The sequence below is a fragment of the Schistocerca americana genome, chromosome X (genome assembly GCF_021461395.2).
Source record: "Schistocerca americana isolate TAMUIC-IGC-003095 chromosome X, iqSchAmer2.1, whole genome shotgun sequence".
NCBI classification, from domain to species: domain Eukaryota; kingdom Metazoa; phylum Arthropoda; class Insecta; order Orthoptera; family Acrididae; genus Schistocerca; species Schistocerca americana.
The window spans coordinates 14,660,691-14,679,249 of record NC_060130.1 but is presented as its reverse complement, the minus strand read 5'-3'; positions in this window follow the sequence as shown (position 1 = coordinate 14,679,249).

The window sequence follows — 18,559 nt, the reverse complement described above, 5'->3', positions numbered from 1 at the left end:
TTTTTGTGTTTCATCGTCAATAAGAAGGTCCAAGGGATACAGTAAACCTGGAGTGTACATCGGAATCTATAACTAGTGTCACAGGAATGGTTCAAAACATAGACAGTAAGAAGATACAGTCTTCTTGTACTTACGTCGGCATTGTGGCTTTTGTATTTAATGCCGATGCAATTTCTGTGTTTCTTCGTCCATAAGAAGGTCCAAGGGATACAGTAAACCTGGAGTGTAGCATCGGAATCTATAACTAGTGGCACAGGAACGGCTCAAATCATAGACAGTAAGAAGAGTCAGTCTTCGTGTACCTTATTCGGCATTGTGCCCTTTGTATTTATTTCAGATGTAATTTCTGTGCTTCATCGTCAATAAGAAGGTCCAAATGTTACAGTAAACCTGAAGTGAAGCATCGGAGTCTATAACTAGTGTCACAGGAATGTTTCAAAACATAGACAGTAAGAAGAGTCAGTCTTTTTATACTTAAGTCGGCATTGTGCCTTTTGTATTTAATTCCGGTGCAATTGCTGCGTTTCATCGTCAATAAGAAGGTCAGAGGGATACAGTAAACCTGAAGTGAATCATCGGAATCTATAACTAGTGTCACAGGAATGTTTCAAACATAGTTAGTAAGAAGAGTCAGTGTTCTTGTCCTTATGTCGGAATTGTGACTTTTGTATTTAATTCCGATGCAATTTTTGTGTTTCATCGTCAATAAGAAGGTCCAAGGGATACAGTAAACCTGGAGTGTACATCGGAATCTATAACTAGTGTCACAGGAATGGTTCAAATCATAGACAGTAAGAAGATACAGTCTTCTTGTACTTAAGTCGGCATTATGCCTTTTGTATTTAATGCCGATGCAATTTCTGTGTTTCATCGTCAATAAGAAGGTCCAAGGGATACAGTGAACGTGGAGTGTAGCATCGTAATCTGTAACTAGTGTCACAGGAATGTTTCAAATCATAGACAGCAAGAAGAGTCAGTCTTCGTGTACCTAATTCGGCATTGTGCCTTTTGTATTTAATTCCGATGCAATTTCTGTGTTTCATCGTCAATAAGAAGGTCCAAGGGATACAGTAGACCTGAAGTGAAGCATCGGAATCTATAACTAGTGTCACAGGAATGGTTCAAAACATAGTCATTAAGAAGAGTAAGTCTTCATGTACTTATGTCGGCATTGTGCCTTTTGTATTTAATTCCGATGCAATTTCTGTGTTTCATCGTCAACAAGAAGGTCCAAGGGAGACAGTAAACCTGTAGTGAAGCATCGGAATCTATAACTAGTGTCACAGGAATGGTTCAAAACATAGACAGTAAGAAGAGTCAGTCTTCTTGTACTTATGTCGGCATTGTGCTTTTTCTATATAATTCCGATGCAAATTCTGTGTTTCATCGTTATTAAGAAGGTCAGAGGGATACAGTAAACCTGAAGTGAAGCATCGGAATCTATCATTAGTGTCACAGGAATGGTTCAAAACATAGTCAGTAAGACGAGTCAGTCTTTTTGTATTTAAGTCGGCAGTGTGCCATTTGTATTTATTTCAGATGTAATTTCTGTGTTTCATCGTCAATAAGAGAGTCCAAATGATACAGTAAACCTGAAGTGAAGCATCGGAATCTATAACTAGTGTCACAGGAATGGTTCAAAACACAGACAGTAAGAAGAGTCAGCCTTCTTGTACTTAAGTCGCCATTGTGCCTTTTGTATTTAATTCTGATGCAATTTCTGTGTTTCATCCTCAATAAGAAGGTCCAAGGTATACAGTAAACCTGAAGAAAAGCAACGGAATCTATAACTAGTGTCACAGGAATGATTCAAAACATATTCAGTAAGAAGAGTCAGTCTTCTTGTACTTAAGTTGGCATTGTGCCTTTTTTATTGAATTCCGATGTGTTTCATCGTCAATAAGAAGGTCTGAGGGTTACAGTAACCCTGAAGTGAAGCATCGGAATCTGTAACTAGTGTCACAGAAATGGTTCAAAACATAGATAGTAAGAAGAGTCAGTCCTCTTGTACATAAGTCGGCATTGTGAATTTTGTATTTATTTCCGATGCAATTTCTGTGTTTCATCGTCAATAAGAAGGTCAGAGGGATACAGTAAACCTGAAGTGAAGCATCGGAATCTATAACTAGTGTCACAGGAATGGTTCAATACATAGTCAGTAAGAAGAGTCAGTCTTAATGTAGTTAAGTCTGCATTGTGCCTTTTGTATTTAATTCCGAGGCAATTTCCGTGTTTCATCGTCATTAAGAAGGTCCAAGGTATACAGTAAACCTTAAGTGAAGCATCGGAATCGTTAGCTAGTGTCACAGGAATGGATCAAAGCATAGACAGTAAGAAGAGTCAGTCTTCTTGTACTTAAGTCGGCATTGTGCCTTTTGTATTTAATTCCGATGCAATTTCTGTGCTTCATCGTCAATAAGAAGGTCCAAGGGAGACAGTAAACCTGTAGTGAAGCATCGGAATCTGTAACTAGTGTCACAGGAATGGTTCAAAACTTAGACTGTAAGAAGAGTCAGTCTTCTTGTCCTTAAGTCGACATTGTGCCTTTTGTATTTAATTCCGATGCAATTTCTGTGTTTCATCGTCAATAAGAAGGTCAGAGGGAGACAGTAAACCTGAAGTGAATCATCGGAATCTATAACTAGTGTCACAGGAATGGTTCAATACATAGTCAGTAAGAAGAGTCAGTCTTAATGTAGTTAAGTCGGCATTGTGCCGTTTGTATTTAATTCCGATGCAATTTCATTGTTTCATCGTCAATAAGAAGGTAAGAGGGATTAAGTAAACTTGAAGTGAAGCATCGGAATCTATAACTAGTGTCACACGAATGGTTCAAAACATAGACAGTAAGAATAGTCAGTCTTCTTGTACTAAAGTCGGCATTGTGCATTTTATATTTAATTCCGTTGCAATTTCTGTGTTTCATCGTCAATAAGAAGGTTAGAGGGATACAGTAAACCTGAAGTGAAGCATCGGAATCTATAACTAGTGTCACAGGAATGGTTCAAAACATAGACAGTAAGAAGAGTCGGCCTTCTTGTACGGGAGTCGGCATTGTGCCTTTTGTAATAAATTCCGATGCAATTTCTGTGTTTCATCGTCAGTAAGAGGTTCCAAGGAATACAGTAAACCTGAAGTGGAGCATCGGAATCTATAACTAGTGTCACAGGAATGGTTCATAACATAGACAGTAAGAAGAGTCAGTGTTCTTGTACTTAAGTCGGCATTGAGCCTTCTCTATTCAATTCCGATGCAATATCTGTGTTCCATCGTCAATAAGAAGGTCAGAGGGATACAGTAAACCTGAAGTGAAGCATGGGAATCTACAACTAGTGTCACAGGAATGGTTCAAAACATAGTCAGTAAGAAGAGTCAGTCTTTTTGTACTTAAGTCGGTATTGTGTATCTTGTATTTATTTCAGATGTAATTTCTGTGTTTCATCGTCAATAAGAAGGTCAAAATGATACAGTAAACACGAAGCGAAGCATCGGAATCTATAACTAGTGTCACAGGAATGGTTCAAAACATAGACAGTATGAAGAGTCAGTCTTTTTGTACTTATGTCGGCATTGTGAATTTTGTATTTAATTCCGGTGCAATTTCTGTGTTTCATCGTCAATAAGAAGGTCAGAGGGATACAGTAAACCTGAAGTGAATCATCGGAATCTATAACTAGTGTCACAGGAATGGTTCAAATCATAGACAGTAAGAAGATACAGTCTACTTGTACTTATGTCGGCATTGTGCCTTTTGTATTCAATGCCGATGCAAGTTCTGTATTTCTTTGTCAATACTAAGGTCCAAGGGATGCAGTTAACCTGGAGTGTAGCATCGGAATCTGTAACTAGTGGCATAGGAATGGTTCAAATCATAGACAGTAAGAAGAGTCAGTCTTTTCGTACTTAAGTCGTCATTGTGCCATTTGTATTTATTTCAGATGAAATTTCTGTGTTTCATCGTCAATAAGAAAGTCAAAATGATACAGCAAATCTGAAGTGAAGCATCGGAATCTATAACTAGTGTCACAGGAATGGTTCAAAACACAGACAGTAAGAAGAGCCAGGCTTTTTGTACTTAAGTCGGCATTGTGCCTTTTGTGTTTAATTCCGGTGCAATTTCTGTGTTTCATCGTCAATAAGAAGGCCAGAGGGATACAGTACACCTGAAGTGAATCATCGGAATCTATAACTAGTGTCACAGGAATGTTTCAAAACATAGTCAGTAAGAAGAGTCATTTTACTTGTCCTTAAGTCGGCATTGTGCCTTTTGGATTTAATTTCGATGCAATTTTTGTGTTTCATCGTCAATAAGAAGGTCCAAGGGATACAGTAAACGTGGAGTGTAGCATCGGAATCTGTAACTAGTGTCACAGGAATGTTTCAAATCATAGACAGCAAGAAGAGTCAGTCTTCGTGTTCCTAATTCGGCATTGTGCCTTTTGTATTTAATTCTGATGCAATTTCTGTGTTTCATCGTCAATAAGAAGGTCCAAGGGAGACAGTAAAGCTGAAGTGAAGCATCGGAATCTATAACTAGTGTCACAGGAATGGTCCAATACATAGTAAGTGAAGAGAGTGAGTCTTCTTGTACTTAAGTCGGCATTATGCCTTTTCTATTTAATTCCGATGCAATTTCTTTGTTTCATCGTCAATAAGAAGGTACAAGGGATACAGTAAACCTGAACTGAAGCATCGGAATCTATTACTAGTGTCACAGGAATGGTTCCAATTATAGGCAGTTAGAAGAGTCAATCATCTTGTCCTAAAGTCGGCATTGTGCATTTTGTATTTAATTCCGATGCAATTTCAGTGTTTCATCGTCAATAAGAGAATCCAAGGGATACAGTAAACCTGGAGTGAAGCATCATAATCTATAACTAGTGTCACAGGAAAGGTTCTAAACATAGACAGTAAGAAGAGTCAGCCTTCTTGTACTTATGTCGGCATTCTGCACTTTGTATTTAATTCTGATGCAATTTCTGTGTTTCATCGTCAATAAGAAAGTCCAAGGGATACAGTAAACCTGATGTAAAGCAACGGAATCTATAACTAGTGTCACAGGAATGGATCAAAACATAGTCAGTAAGAAGAGTCAGTCTTCTTGTACTTAAGTTGGCATTGTGCCTTTTTTATTGAATTCCGATGTGTATCATCGTCAATAAGAAGGTCAGAGGGTTACAGTAACCCTGAAGTGAAGCATCGGAATGTGTAACTAGTGTCACAGAAATGGTTCAAAACATAGACAGTAAGAAGAGTCAGTCTTCTTGTACTTAAGTCGGCATTGTGAATTTTGTAATTAATTCCGATGCAATTTCTGTGTTTCATCGTCAATAAGAAGGTCAGAGGGATACAGTAAACCTGAAGTGAAGCATCGGAATCTATAACTAGTGTCACAGGAATGGTTCAAAGCATAGACAGTAAGAAGAGTCAGTCGTCTTGTACTTGAGTCGGCATTGTGGCTTTTGTATTTCATTCCGATGCATTACTGTGTTACATCGTCAATAAGAAGGTCCAAGGGATACAGTAAAAATTAAGAAAAGCATCGGAATATATAACTAGTGTCACAGGAATGGTTCAAAACATAGTCAGTAAGAAGAGTCAGTCTTCTTGTCCTTAAGTCGACATTGTGCCTTTTGTATTTAATTCCGATGCAATTTCTGTGTTTCATCGTCAATAAGAAGGTCAGAGGGATACAGTAAACCTGAAGTGAAGCATCGGAATCTATAACTAGTGTCACAGGAATGGTTCAATACATAGTCAGTAAGGAGAGTCAGTCTTAATGTAGTTAAGTCGGCATTGTGCCGTTTGTATTTAATTCCGATGCAATTTCATTGTTTCATCGTCAATAAGAAGGTCCAAGGTATACAGTAAACCTGAAGTGAAGCATCGGAATCTATAACTAGTGTCAATGGAATGGTTCAAACATAGACAGTAGGAAGAGTCAGTCTTCTTGTGCTTAAGACTGCATTGTGCCTTTTGTATTTAATTCCGAGGCAATTTCTGTGTTTCATCGTCATTAAGAAGTTCCAAGGGATACAGTAAACCTGAAGTGAAGCATCGGAATCGATAACTAGTGTCACAGGAATGGATCAAAGCATAGACAGTAAGAAGAGTCAGTCTTCTTGTACTTAAGTCGGCATTGTGCCTTTTGTATTTAATTCCGATGCAATTTCTGTGCTTCATCGTCAATAAGAAGGTAAGAGGGATTCAGTAAACTTGAAGTGAAGCATCGGAATCTATAACTAGTGTCACACGAATGGTTCAAATCATAGACAGTAAGAAGAGTCAGTCTTCTTGTACTTAAGTCGGCATTGTGCATTTTATATTAAATTCCGATGCAATTTCTGTGTTTCATCGTCAATAAGAAGGTTAGAGGGATACAGTAAACCTGAAGTGAAGCATCGGAATCTATAACTAGTGTCACAGGAATGGTTCAAAACATAGACAGTAAGAAGAGTCAGCCTTCTTGTACGTGAATCGGCATTGTGCCTTTTGTATTAAATTCCGAGCAATTTCTGTGTTTCATCGTCAATAAGAGGGTCCAAGGAATACAGTAAACCTGAAGTGGAGCATCGGAATCTATAACTAGTGTCACAGGAATGGTTCATAACATAGACAGTAAGAAGAGTCAGTCTTCTTGTACTTAAGCCGGCATTGAGCCTTCTCTATTCAATTCCGATGCAATATCTGTGTTTCATCGTCAATAAGAAGGTCAGAAGGATACAGTAAACCTGAAGTGAAGCATGGGAATCTACAACTAGTGTCACAGGAATGGTTCAAAACATAGTCAGTAAGAAGAGTCAGTCTTTTTGTACTTAAGTCGGCATTGTGTATTTTGTATTTATTTCAGATGTAATTTCTGTGTTTCATCGTCAATAAGAAGGTCCAAATGATACAGTAAACACGAAGTGAAGCATCGGAATCTATAACTAGTGTCACAGGAATGGTTCAAAACATAGACAGTATGAAGAGTCAGTCTTTTTGTACTTATGTCGGCATTTTGCCTTTTGTATTTAATTCCGGTGCAATTTCTGTGTTTCATCGTCAATAAGAAGGTCAGAGGGATACAGTAAACCTGAAGTGAATCATCGGAATTTATAACTAGTGTCACAGGAATGGTTCAAATCATAGACAGTAAGAAGATACAGTCCTCTTGTACTTAAGTCGGCATTGTGCCTTTTGTATTCAATGCCGATGCAATTTCTGTATTTCATTGTCAATACTAAGGTGCAAGGGATGCAGTAAACCTGGAGTGTAGCATCGGAATCTATAACTAGTGGCATAGGAATGGTTCAAATCATAGACAGTAAGAAGAGTCAGTCTTCGTGTACCTCAGTCGGCATTGTGCCTTTTGTATTTAATTCCGATGCATTTTCTGTGTTTCATCGTCAATAAAAAGGTCTAAGGGATACAGTAGACCCGAAGTGAAGCATCGGTATCTATAACTAGTGTCACAGGAATGGTTCAAAACATAGTCAGTAAGAAGAGTCAGTCTTCATGTACTTATGTCGGCATTGTGCCTTTTGTATTTAATTCCGATGCAATTTCTGTGTTTCATCGTCAATAAAAAGGTCCAAGGGATACAGTAAACTTGAAGTGAAGCATCGGAATCTATAACTAATGCCACAGGAATGGTTCAAAACATAGTCAGTAAGAAGAGTCAGTCTTCTTGTACTTAAGTCGGCATTGTGCCTTATCTATTTAATTCCGATGCAATTTCTGTGTTTCATCGTCAATAAGAAGGTCCAAGGGATACAGTAAACCTGAAGTGAAGCATCGGAATCTATAACTAGTATCACAGGAATGGTTCAAAACATAGTCAGTAAGAAGAGTCGGTCTTCTTGTACTTAAGTCGGCATTGTGCCTTTTCTATTTAATTCCGTCGCAATTTCTGTGTTTCATCGTCAATAAGCAGGTCAGATGGATACAGTAACCCTGAAGTGAAGCATCGGAATCTGTAAGTAGTGTCACAGAAATGATTCAAAACATAGGCAGTAAGAAGAGTCAGTCTTCTTGTACATAAGTCGGCATTGTGCATTTTGTATTTACTTCCGATGCAATTTCTGCGTTTCATCGTCAATAAGGAGGTCAGAGGGATACAGTAAACCTGAAGTGAAGCATTGGAATCTATAACTAGTGTCACAGGAATGGTTCAAAAGATAGAGAGTTAGAAGAGTAAGTCTTCTTGTACTTCAGTCGGCATTGTGCCTTTTCTATATAATTCCGATGCAATTTCTGTGTTTCATCGTCAATAAGAAGGTCAGAGGGATACAGTAAACCTGAAGTGAAGCATCGGAATCTATAACAAGTGTCACAGGAATGGTTCAAACATAGTCAGTAAGAAGAGTCAGTCTTTTTGTACTTAAGTCGGCATTGTGCCTTTTGTATTTATTTCAGATGTAATTTCTGTGTATCATCGTCAACAAGAAGGTCCAAAGGATACAGTAAACCAGAAGTGAAGCATCGGAATCTATAACTAGTGTAACAGGAATGGTTCAAAACTTAGACAGTAAGAAGAGTCAGTCATTTTGTACTTAAGTTGGCATTGTGCCTTTTGTATTTAATTCCGGTGCAATTTCTGTGTTTCATGGTCAATAAGAGGGTCAGAGGGATACAGTAATCCTGAAGTGAATCATCGGAATCTATAACTAGTGTCACAGGAATGTTTCAGAACATAGTCAGTAAGAAGAGTCAGTATCCTTGTCCTTAAGTCGGCATTGTGCCTTTTGTATTTAATTCCGATGCAATTTTTGTGTTTCATCGTCAATAAGAAGGTCCAAGGGATACAGTAAACCTGGAGTGTACATCGGAATCTATAACTAGTGTCACAGGAATGGTTCAAAACATAGACAGTAAGAAGATACAATCTTCTTGTACTTAAGTCGACATTGTGCTTTTTGTATTTAATGAAGATGTAATTTCAGTGTTTCATCGTCCATAAGAAGGTCCAAGGGATACAGTAAACCTGGAGTGTAGCATCGGAATCTATAACTAGTGTCACAGGAATGGTTCAAATCATAGACAGTAAGAAGAGTCAGTCTTCGTGTACCTAAGTCGGCATTGTGCCTTTTGTATTTAATTCCGATGCAATTTCTGTGTCTCATCGTCAATAAGAAGGTCCAAGGGACACAGTAGACCTGAAGTGAAGCATCGGAATCTATAACTAGTGACACAGGAATGGTTAAAACATAGTCAGTAAGATGAGTCAGTCTTCATTTACTTATGTCGGCATTGTGCCTTTTGTATTTAATTCCGATGCAATTTGTGTGTTTCATCGTCAATAAGAAGGTCCAAGGGATACAGTAAACTTGAAGTGAAGCATCGGAATCTATAACTAGTTTCACAGGAATGGTTCAAAACATAGTCAGTAAGAAGAGTCAGTATCCTTGTCCTTAAGTCGGCATTGTGCCTTTTGTATTTAATTCCGACGCAATTTTTGTGTTTCATCGTCAATAAGAAGGTCAGAGGGATACAGTAAACCTGAAGTGAAGCATCGGAATCTATAACAAGTGTCACAGAAGTGGTTCAAACATAGTCAGTAAGAAGAGTCAGTCTTTTTGTACTTAAGTCGGCATTGTGCCTTTTGTATTTATTTCAGATGTAATTACTGTGTATCATCGTCAACAAGAAGGTCCAAAGGATACAGTAAACCTGAAGTGAAGCATCGGAATCTATAACTAGTGTCACAGGAATGGTTCAAAACTTAGACAGTAAGAAGAGTCAGTCATTTTGTACTTAAGTTGGCATTGTGCCTTTTGTATTTAATTCCGGTGCAATTTCTGTGTTTCATCGTCATTAAGAGGGTCAGAGGGATACAGTAAACATGAAGTGAAGCATCGCAATCTGTAACTAGGGTCACAGGGATGGTTCAAAACATAGTCCGTAAGAAGAGTCAGTCTTCTTGGACTTAAGTCGGCATTTTGCCCAATCTATTTAATTACGATGCAATTTCAGTGTTTCATCGTCAATATGAAGGTCCAAGGGATGCAGTAAACCTGGAGTGAAGCATCGGAATCAATAACTATTGTCACATGAATAGTTCAAAACATAGACAATTAGAAGAATCAGTTTTCTTGTACTTAAGTCGGCATTGTGCCTTTTGTATTTAATTCCGAAGCAATTTCTGTGTTTCATCGTCAATAAGAAGGTCAGAGGGATACAGTAAACCTGAAGTGAAGCATCGGAAACTATAAATAGTGTCACAGGAATGGTTCAAAACATAAACAGTAAGAGGAGTCAGGTTTCTTGTACTTAAGTCGGCATTGAGCTTTTTGTATTTAATTCCGATGCACTTTCTGTGTTTCATCGTCAATAAGAAGGTCAGAGGGATACAGTAAACCTGAAGTGAAGCATGGGAATCTAATACCGGTCTCACAGAAAAGGTTCAAAACATAGACAGTAAGAAGAGCCAGTATTCTTGTACTTGAGTCGGAATTGTGCCTTTTGTATTTAATTCCGATGCAATTTCTGTGTTTCATCGTCAATAAGAAGGTCCAAGGGATACAGTAAACCTGGAGTGAAGCATCGGAATCTATAACTAGTGTCACAGGAATGGTTCAAAACATAGACAGTAAGAAAATACAGTATTTTTGTACTTAAGTCAGCATTGTGCCTTTTGTATTTAATTCCGATGCAATTTCTGTGTTTCATCGTCAATAAGAAGGTCCAAGTTATACAGGAAACCTGAAGTGAAGCATCGGAATCTATAACTAGTATCACAGGAATGGTTCAAAGCATAGACAGTAAGAAGAGTCAGTCTTCTTGTACTTAAGTCGGCATTGTGCTTTTTGTATTTACTTCCGATGCAATATCTGTGTTTCATCGTGAATAAGAAGGTCAGAGGGGTACAGTAAACCTGAAGTCAAGCATCGAAATCTATAACTAGTGTCACAGGAATGGTTCAAAGCATAGACAGTAAGAAGTGTCAGTCTTCTTATACTTAAGCCGGCATTGTACCTTTTCTATTTAATTAAGATGCAATTTCTGTGATTCATCGTCAATAAGAAGGTCAGAGCGATACAGTAAACCTCAAGTGAAGCATGGGAATCTATAACTAGTGGCACAGGAATGGTTAAAAACATAGTCAGAAAGAAGAGTCAATCTTCTTGTCGTTAAGTCTTCATTGTGCCCTTTGTATTTAATTCTGATGCAATTTCTGTGTTTCATCGTCAATAAGAAGGTCCAAGGGATACAGTAAATCTGGAGTGTAGCATCGGAATCTACAACTAGTGTCACAGGAATGGTTCAAAGCATAGTCAGTAAGAAGAGTCAGTCTACACGTACTTACGTCGGCATTGTGCCTTTTGTATTAAATTCCGATGCAATTTCTGTGTTTCATCGTCAATAAGAAGGTCCAACGGATACAGTATACCTGGAGTGTAGCATCGGAATCTATAACTAGTGTCACAGGAATGGTTCAAAACATAGTCAGTAAGAAGAGTCAGTCTTCTTGTCCTTAAGTCGGCCTTGTGCCTTTTGTATTTAATTCCGATGCAACTTCTGTGTTTCATCGTCAATAAGAAGGTCCAAGGGATACAGTAAACCTGGAGTGAAACATCGGCATCCATAACTAGTGTCACAGGAATGGTTCAAAACATAGACAGTACTTAAATCGGCATTGTGGCTTTTGTATTTAATTCCGAAGCAATTTCTGTGTTTCATCGTCAATAAGAAGGTCCAATGGATACAGTAAACCTGATGTGAAGCCTCGGAATCTATAACTAGTGTCACAGGAATGGTTCAAAACATAGTCAGTAAGAAGAGTCGGTCTTCACGGACTTTAGTCGGCATTGTGCCTTTTGTATTTAATTCCGATGCAATTTCTGTGTTTCATCGTCAATAAGAAGGTCCAAGGGATACAGTAAACCTTAAGTGAAGCATCAGAATCTATAACTAGTGCCACAGGAATGGTTCAATACGTAATCAGTAGGAAGAGTCAGTCTACATGTACTTAAGTCATCATTGTGCCTTTTGTATTTAATTCCGATACAATTTCTGTGCTTCATCGTCAATAAGAAGGGTCAAGGGATACAGTAAACATGAAGTGAAGCATCGCAATCTGTAACTGGTGTCACAGGAATGGTTCAAAACATAGTCAGTAAGAAGAGTCAGTCTTCTTGTACTTAAGTCGGCATTTTGCCCAATCTATTTAATTCCGATGCAATTTCAGTGTTTCATCGTCAATATGAAGGTCCAAGGGATGCAGTAAACCTAGAGTGAAGCATCGGAATCAATAACTAGTGTCACAGAAATGGTTCAAAACACAGACAATTACAAGAGTCAGTTTTCTTGTACTTAAGTCGGCATTGTGCCTTTTGTATTTAATTCCGATGCAATTTCTGTGTTTCATCGTCAATAAGAAGGTCAGAGGGATACAGTAATCCTGAAGTGAAGCATCGGAATCTATAACTAGTGTCACAGGAATGGTTCAAAACATAAACAGTAAGAAGAGTCAGTTTTCTTGTACTTAAGTCGGCATTGCGCCTTTTGTATTTGATTCCGATGCACTTTCTATGTTTCATCGTCAATAAGAAGGTCAGAGGGATACAGTAAACCTGAAGTGAAGCATCGGAATCTAATACCGGTCTCACAGGAAAGGTTCAAAACATAGACAGTAAGAAGAGCCAGTCTTCTTGTACTTGAGTCGGCATTGTGCCTATTGTATTTAATTCCGATGCAATTTCTGTCTTTCATCGTCAATAAGAAGGTCAGAGGGATACAGTAAACCTGAAGTGAAGCATCGGAATCTATAACTAGTGTCACAGAAATGGTTCAAAACATAGTCAGTAAGAAGAGTCAGTCTTCTTGTCCTTAAGTTGGCATTGTGCCTTTTGTATTTAATTCCGGTCCAATTTCTGTGTTTCATCGTCAATAAGAAGGTCCAATGGATACAGTAAACCTGCAGTGAAGCATCGGAATCTATAACTAGTGTCACAGGAATGGCTTAAAACATAGACAGTAAGAAGATACAGTCTTCTTGTACTTAAGTCAGAATTCTGCATTTTGTATTTAATTCCGATGCAATTTCTGTGTTTCATCGTCAATAAGAAGGTCCAAGGGATACAGTAAAGCTGAAGTGAAGCATCGGAATCTATAACTAGTATCACAGGAGTGGTTCAAAACATAGACATTAAGAAGAGCCAGTCTTCTTGTACTTAAGTCGGCATTGTGCCTTTTGTATTTACTTCCGATGCAATGTCTGTGTTTCATCGTGAATAAGAAGGTCAGAGGGATACAGTAACCCTGAAGTGAAGTATCGGAATCTATAACTAGTGTCACAGAAATGGTTCAAAACATAGTCAGTAAGAAGAGTCAGTCTTCTCTTACTTAAGTCGGCATTGTGCCTTTTGTATTTAATTCCGATGCAAATTCCGTGTTTGATCGTCAATAAGAAGGTCCAACGGATACAGTAAACCTGGAGTGTAGCATCGGAATCTATAACTAGTGTCACAGGAATGGTTCAAAACATAGTCAGTAAGAAGAGTCAGTCCACATGTACTTAAGTCGGCATTGTGCCTTTTGTATTTAATTCCGGTGCAATTTCTGTGTTTCATCGTCAATAGGAAGGTCAGAGAGATAAAATAAAACTGAAGTGAAGCTTCGGAATCTATAACTAGTATCACAGGAATGGTTCAAAACATAGTCAGTAAGAAGAATCAGTCTTCTTGTCCTTAAGTCGGCCTTGTGCCTTTTGTATTTAATTCCGATGCAATTTCTGTGTTTCATCGTCAATAAGAAGGTCAGAGGGATAAAATAAAACTGAAGTGAAGCTTCGGAATCTATAACTAGTGTCACAGGAATGGTTCAAACATAGTCAGTAAGAAGAGTCGGTCTTCATGTACTTGAGACGGCATTGTCCCTTTTGTATTTAATTCCGATGCAATTTCTGTATTTCATCGTCAATATGAAGGTCCAAGGGATACAGTAAACCTGAAGTGAAGCATCGCAATCTATAACTAGTGTAACAGGAGTGGATCAAACATAGACAGTAAGAAGAGTTAGTCTTCTTGTACTTAAGTCGGCATTATGCCTAATCTATTTAATTCCGATGCAATGTCAGTGTTTCATCGTCAATAAGATGGTAAAAGGGACGCAGTAAACCTGGAGTGAAGAATCGGAATCTATTACTAGTATCACAGAAATGGTTCAAAACATAGACAGTAAGGAGAGTCAGTCTTCTTGTACTTAAGTCGGCATTGTGACTTTTGTATTTACTTCCGATGCAACTTCTGTGTTTCATCGTGAATAAGAAGGTCAGAGGGATACAGTAAACCTGAAGTCAAGCATCGGAATTTATAACTAGTGTCACAGGAATGGTTCAAAGCATAGACAGTAAGAAGAGTCAGTCTTCATGTACTTAAGCCGGCATTGCGCCTTTTCTATGTAATTAAGATGCAATTTCTGTGATTCATCGTCAATAAGAAGGTCCAACGGATACAGTAAACCTGAAGTGAAGCATCGGAATCTATAACTAGTGTCACAGAAATGGTTCACAACATAGTCTATAAGAAGAGTCAGTCTTCTTGTCCTTAAGTCGGCATTGTGCCTTTTGTATTTAATTGCAGTCCAATTTCTGTGTTTCATCCTCAATAAGAAGGTCAAGGGATACAGCAACCTGCAGTGAAGCATCGGAATCTATAACTAGTGTCAGAGGGATGGCTTAAAACATAGACAGTAAGAAGATACAGTCTTCTTGTACTTAAGTGAGCATTGTGCGTTTTGTATTTAATTCCGATGCAATTTCTGTGTTTCATCGTCAATAAGAGGGACAGAGGGATACAGTAATCCTGAAGTGAAGCATCGGAATCTATAACTAGTGTCACAGGAATGGTTCAAAACATAAACAGTAAGAAGAGTCAGTTTTCTTGTACTTAAGTCGGCATTGCGCCTTTTGTATTTAATTCCGATGCACTTTCTGTGTTTCATCGTCAATAAGAAGGTCAGAGGGATACAGTAACCCTGAAGTGAAGCATCGGAATCTATAACTAGTGTCACAGAAATGGTTCAAAACATAGTCAGTAAGAAGAGTCAGTCTTCTTGTACTTAAGTCGGCATTGTGCCTTTTGTATTTAATTCCGATGCAATTTCCGTGTTTCATCGTCAATAAGAAGGTCCAACGGATACAGTAAACCTGGAGTGTAGCATCGGAATCTATAACTAGTGTCACAGGAATGGTTCAAAACATAGTCAGTAAGAAGTGTCACTCTACATGTACTTGAGTCGGCATTGTCCCTTTTGTATTTAATTCCGATGCAATTTCTGTGTTTCATCGTCAATAAGAAGGTCCAAGGGATACAGTAAAGCTGAAGTGAAGCATCGCAATCTATAACTAGTGTAACAGGAGTGGATCAAACGTAGACAGTAAGAAGAGTCAGTCTTCTTGTACTTAAGTCGGCATTTTGCCTAATCTATTTAATTCCGATGCAATGTCAGTGTTTCATCGTCAATAAGATGGTAAAAGGGACGCAGTAAACCTAGAGTGAAGCATCGGAATCTATAACTAGTGTCAATGGAATGGTTCAAAACATAGTCAGTAAGAAGAGTCGGTCTTCATGTACGTAAGTTGGCATTGGCCTTTTGTATTTAATTCTGGTGCAATTTCCGTGTTTCATCGTCAATAAGAAGGTCAGATGGATACAGTAAACCTGAAATGAAGCATCGCAATCTATAACTAGTGTCACATTAATGGTTCAAAACATAGTCAGTAAGAAGAGTCAGTCTTCTTGTCCTTAAGTCGGCATTGTGCCTTGTGTATTTAATTCCGGTTCAATTTCTGTTTTTCATCGTCAATAAGAAGGTCCAAGGGATACAGTAAACCTGGAGTGAAGCATCGGAATCTATAACTAGTGTCACAGGAATGGTTCAAAACATAGACAGTAAGAAGATACAGTCTTCTTGTACTTAAGTCAGCATTGTGCTTTTTGTATCTAATTCCGATGCAATTTCTGTGTTTCATCGTCAATAAGACGGTCCAAGGGATGCAGTAAACCTGAAGTGAAGCATCGGAATCTATTACTAGTATCACAGAAATGGTTCAAAAGATAGACAGTAAGGAGAGTCAGTCTTCTTGTACTTAAGTCGGCATTGTGCCTTTTGTATTTACTTCCGATGCAATGTCTGTGTTTCATCGTGAATAAGAAGGTCAGAGGGATACAGTAAACCTGGAGTGAAACATCGGCATCTATAACTAGTGTCACAGGAATGGTTCAAAGCATAGACAGTAAGAAGAGTCAGTCTACTTGTACTTAAGCCGGCATTGTGCCTTTTCTATGTAATTAAGATGCAATTTCTGTGATTCATCGTCAATAAGAAGGTCAAAACGGTACAGTAAACCTGAAGTGAAGCATGGGAAACTATAACTAGTGACACAGGAATGGTTAAAAGCATAGTCAGAAAGAAGAGTCAGTCTTCTTGTCGTTAAGCCTTCATTGTGCCTTTTGTATTTTATTCTGATGCAATTTCTGTGTTTCATTGTCAATAAGAAGGTCCAAGGTATACAGTAAATCTGGAGTGTAGCATCGGAATCTATAACTAGTGTCACAGGAATGGTTCAAAACATAGTCAGTAAGAAGAGTCAGTCTACGTGTGCTTACGTCGGCATTGTGCCCTTTGTATTTAATTCCGATGCAATTTCTGTGTTTCATCGTCAATAAGAAGGTCCAACGGATACAATAAACCTGGAGTGTAGCATCGGAATCTATAACTAGTGTCACAGGAATTGTTCAAAACATAGTCAGTAAGAAGAGTCAGTCTTCTTGTCCTTAAGTCGGCCTTGTGCCTTTTGTATTTAATTCCGATGCAACTTCTGTGTTTCATCGTCAATAAGAAGGTCCAAGGGATACAGTAAACCTGGAGTGAAACATCGGCATCTATAACTAGTGTCACAGGAATGGTTCAAAACATAGACAGTACTTAAATCGGCATTGTGCCTTTTGTATTTAATTCCGAAACAATTTCTGTGTTTCATCGTCAATAAGAAGGTCCAAGGGATACAGTAAAGATGAAGTGAAGCATCGGAATCTATAACTAGTATCACAGGAGTGGTTCAAAACATAGACAGTAAGAAGAGTCAGTCTTCTTGTACTTAAGTCGGCATTGTGCCTTTTGTATTTACTTCCGATGCAATGTCTGTGTTTCATCGTGAATAAGAAGGTCAGAGGGATACAGTAACCCTGAAGTGAAGCATCGGAATCTATAACTAGTGTCTCAGAAATGGTTCAAAACATAGTCAGTAAGAAGAGTCAGTCTTCTTGTACTTAAGTCGGCATTGTGCCTTTTCTATTTAATTCCGATGCAATTTCCGTGTTTCATCGTCAATAAGAAGGTCCAACGGATACAGTAAACCTGGAGTGTAGCATCGGAATCTATAACTAGTGTCACAGGAATGGTTCAAATCATAGTCAGTAAGAAGAGTCACTCTACATGTACATAAGTCGGCATTGTGCCTTTTGTATTTAATTCCGGTGCAATTTCTGTGTTTCATCGTCAATAGGAAGGTCCGAAGGATAAAATAAAACTGAAGTGAAGCTTCGGAATCTATAACTGGTATCACAGGAATGGTTCAAAACTAAGTCAGTAAGAAGAATCAGTCTTCATGTCCTTAAGTCGGCCTTGTGGATTTTGTATTTAATTCCGATGCAATTTCTGCGTTTCATCGTCAATAAGAAGGTCCAAGGGATACAATAAACCTGGAGTGAAGCATCGGCATCTATAACTAGTGTCACAGGAATAGTTCAAAACATAGACAGTACTTAAATCGGCATTGTATCTTTTGTTTTTAATTCCGAAGCAATTTCTGTGTTTCATCGTCAATAAGAAGGTCCAAGGGATACAGTAAACCTGAGGTGAAGCATCGGAATCTATAACTAGTGTCACAGGAATGGTTCAAACATAGTCAGTAAGAAGAGTCGGTCTTCATGTACTTGAGTCGGCATTGTCCCTTTTGTATTTAATTCCGATGCAATTTCTATGTTTCATCGTCAATAAGAAGGTCCAAGGGATACAGTAAACCTGAAGTGAAGCATCGCAATCTATAACTAGTGTAACAGGAGTGGATCAAACATAGACAGTAAGAAGAGTCAGTCTTCTTGTACTTAAGTCGGCATTTTGCCTAATCTATTTAATTCCGATGCAATGTCAGTGTTTCATCGTCAATAAGATGGTAAAAGGGACGCAGTAAACCTGGAGTGAAGCATCGGAATCTATAACTAGTGTCATTGGAATGGTTCAAAACATAGTCAGTAAGAAGAACCGGTCTTCATGTACGTAAGTCGGCATTGGCCTTTTGTATTTAATTCTGGTGCAATTTCCGTGTTTCATCGTCAATAAGAAGGTCAGATGGATAGAGTAAACCTAAAGTGAAGCATCGGAATCTATAACTAGTGTCACAGGAATGGTTCAAAACATAGTCAGTAAGAAGAGTCAGTCTTCTTGTCTTTAAGTCGGCATTGTGCCTTTTGTATTTAATTCCGGTTCAATTTCTGTGTTTCATCGTCAAGAAGAAGGTCCAAGGGATACAGTAAACCTGGAGTGAAGCCACGGAATCTATAACTAGTGTCAC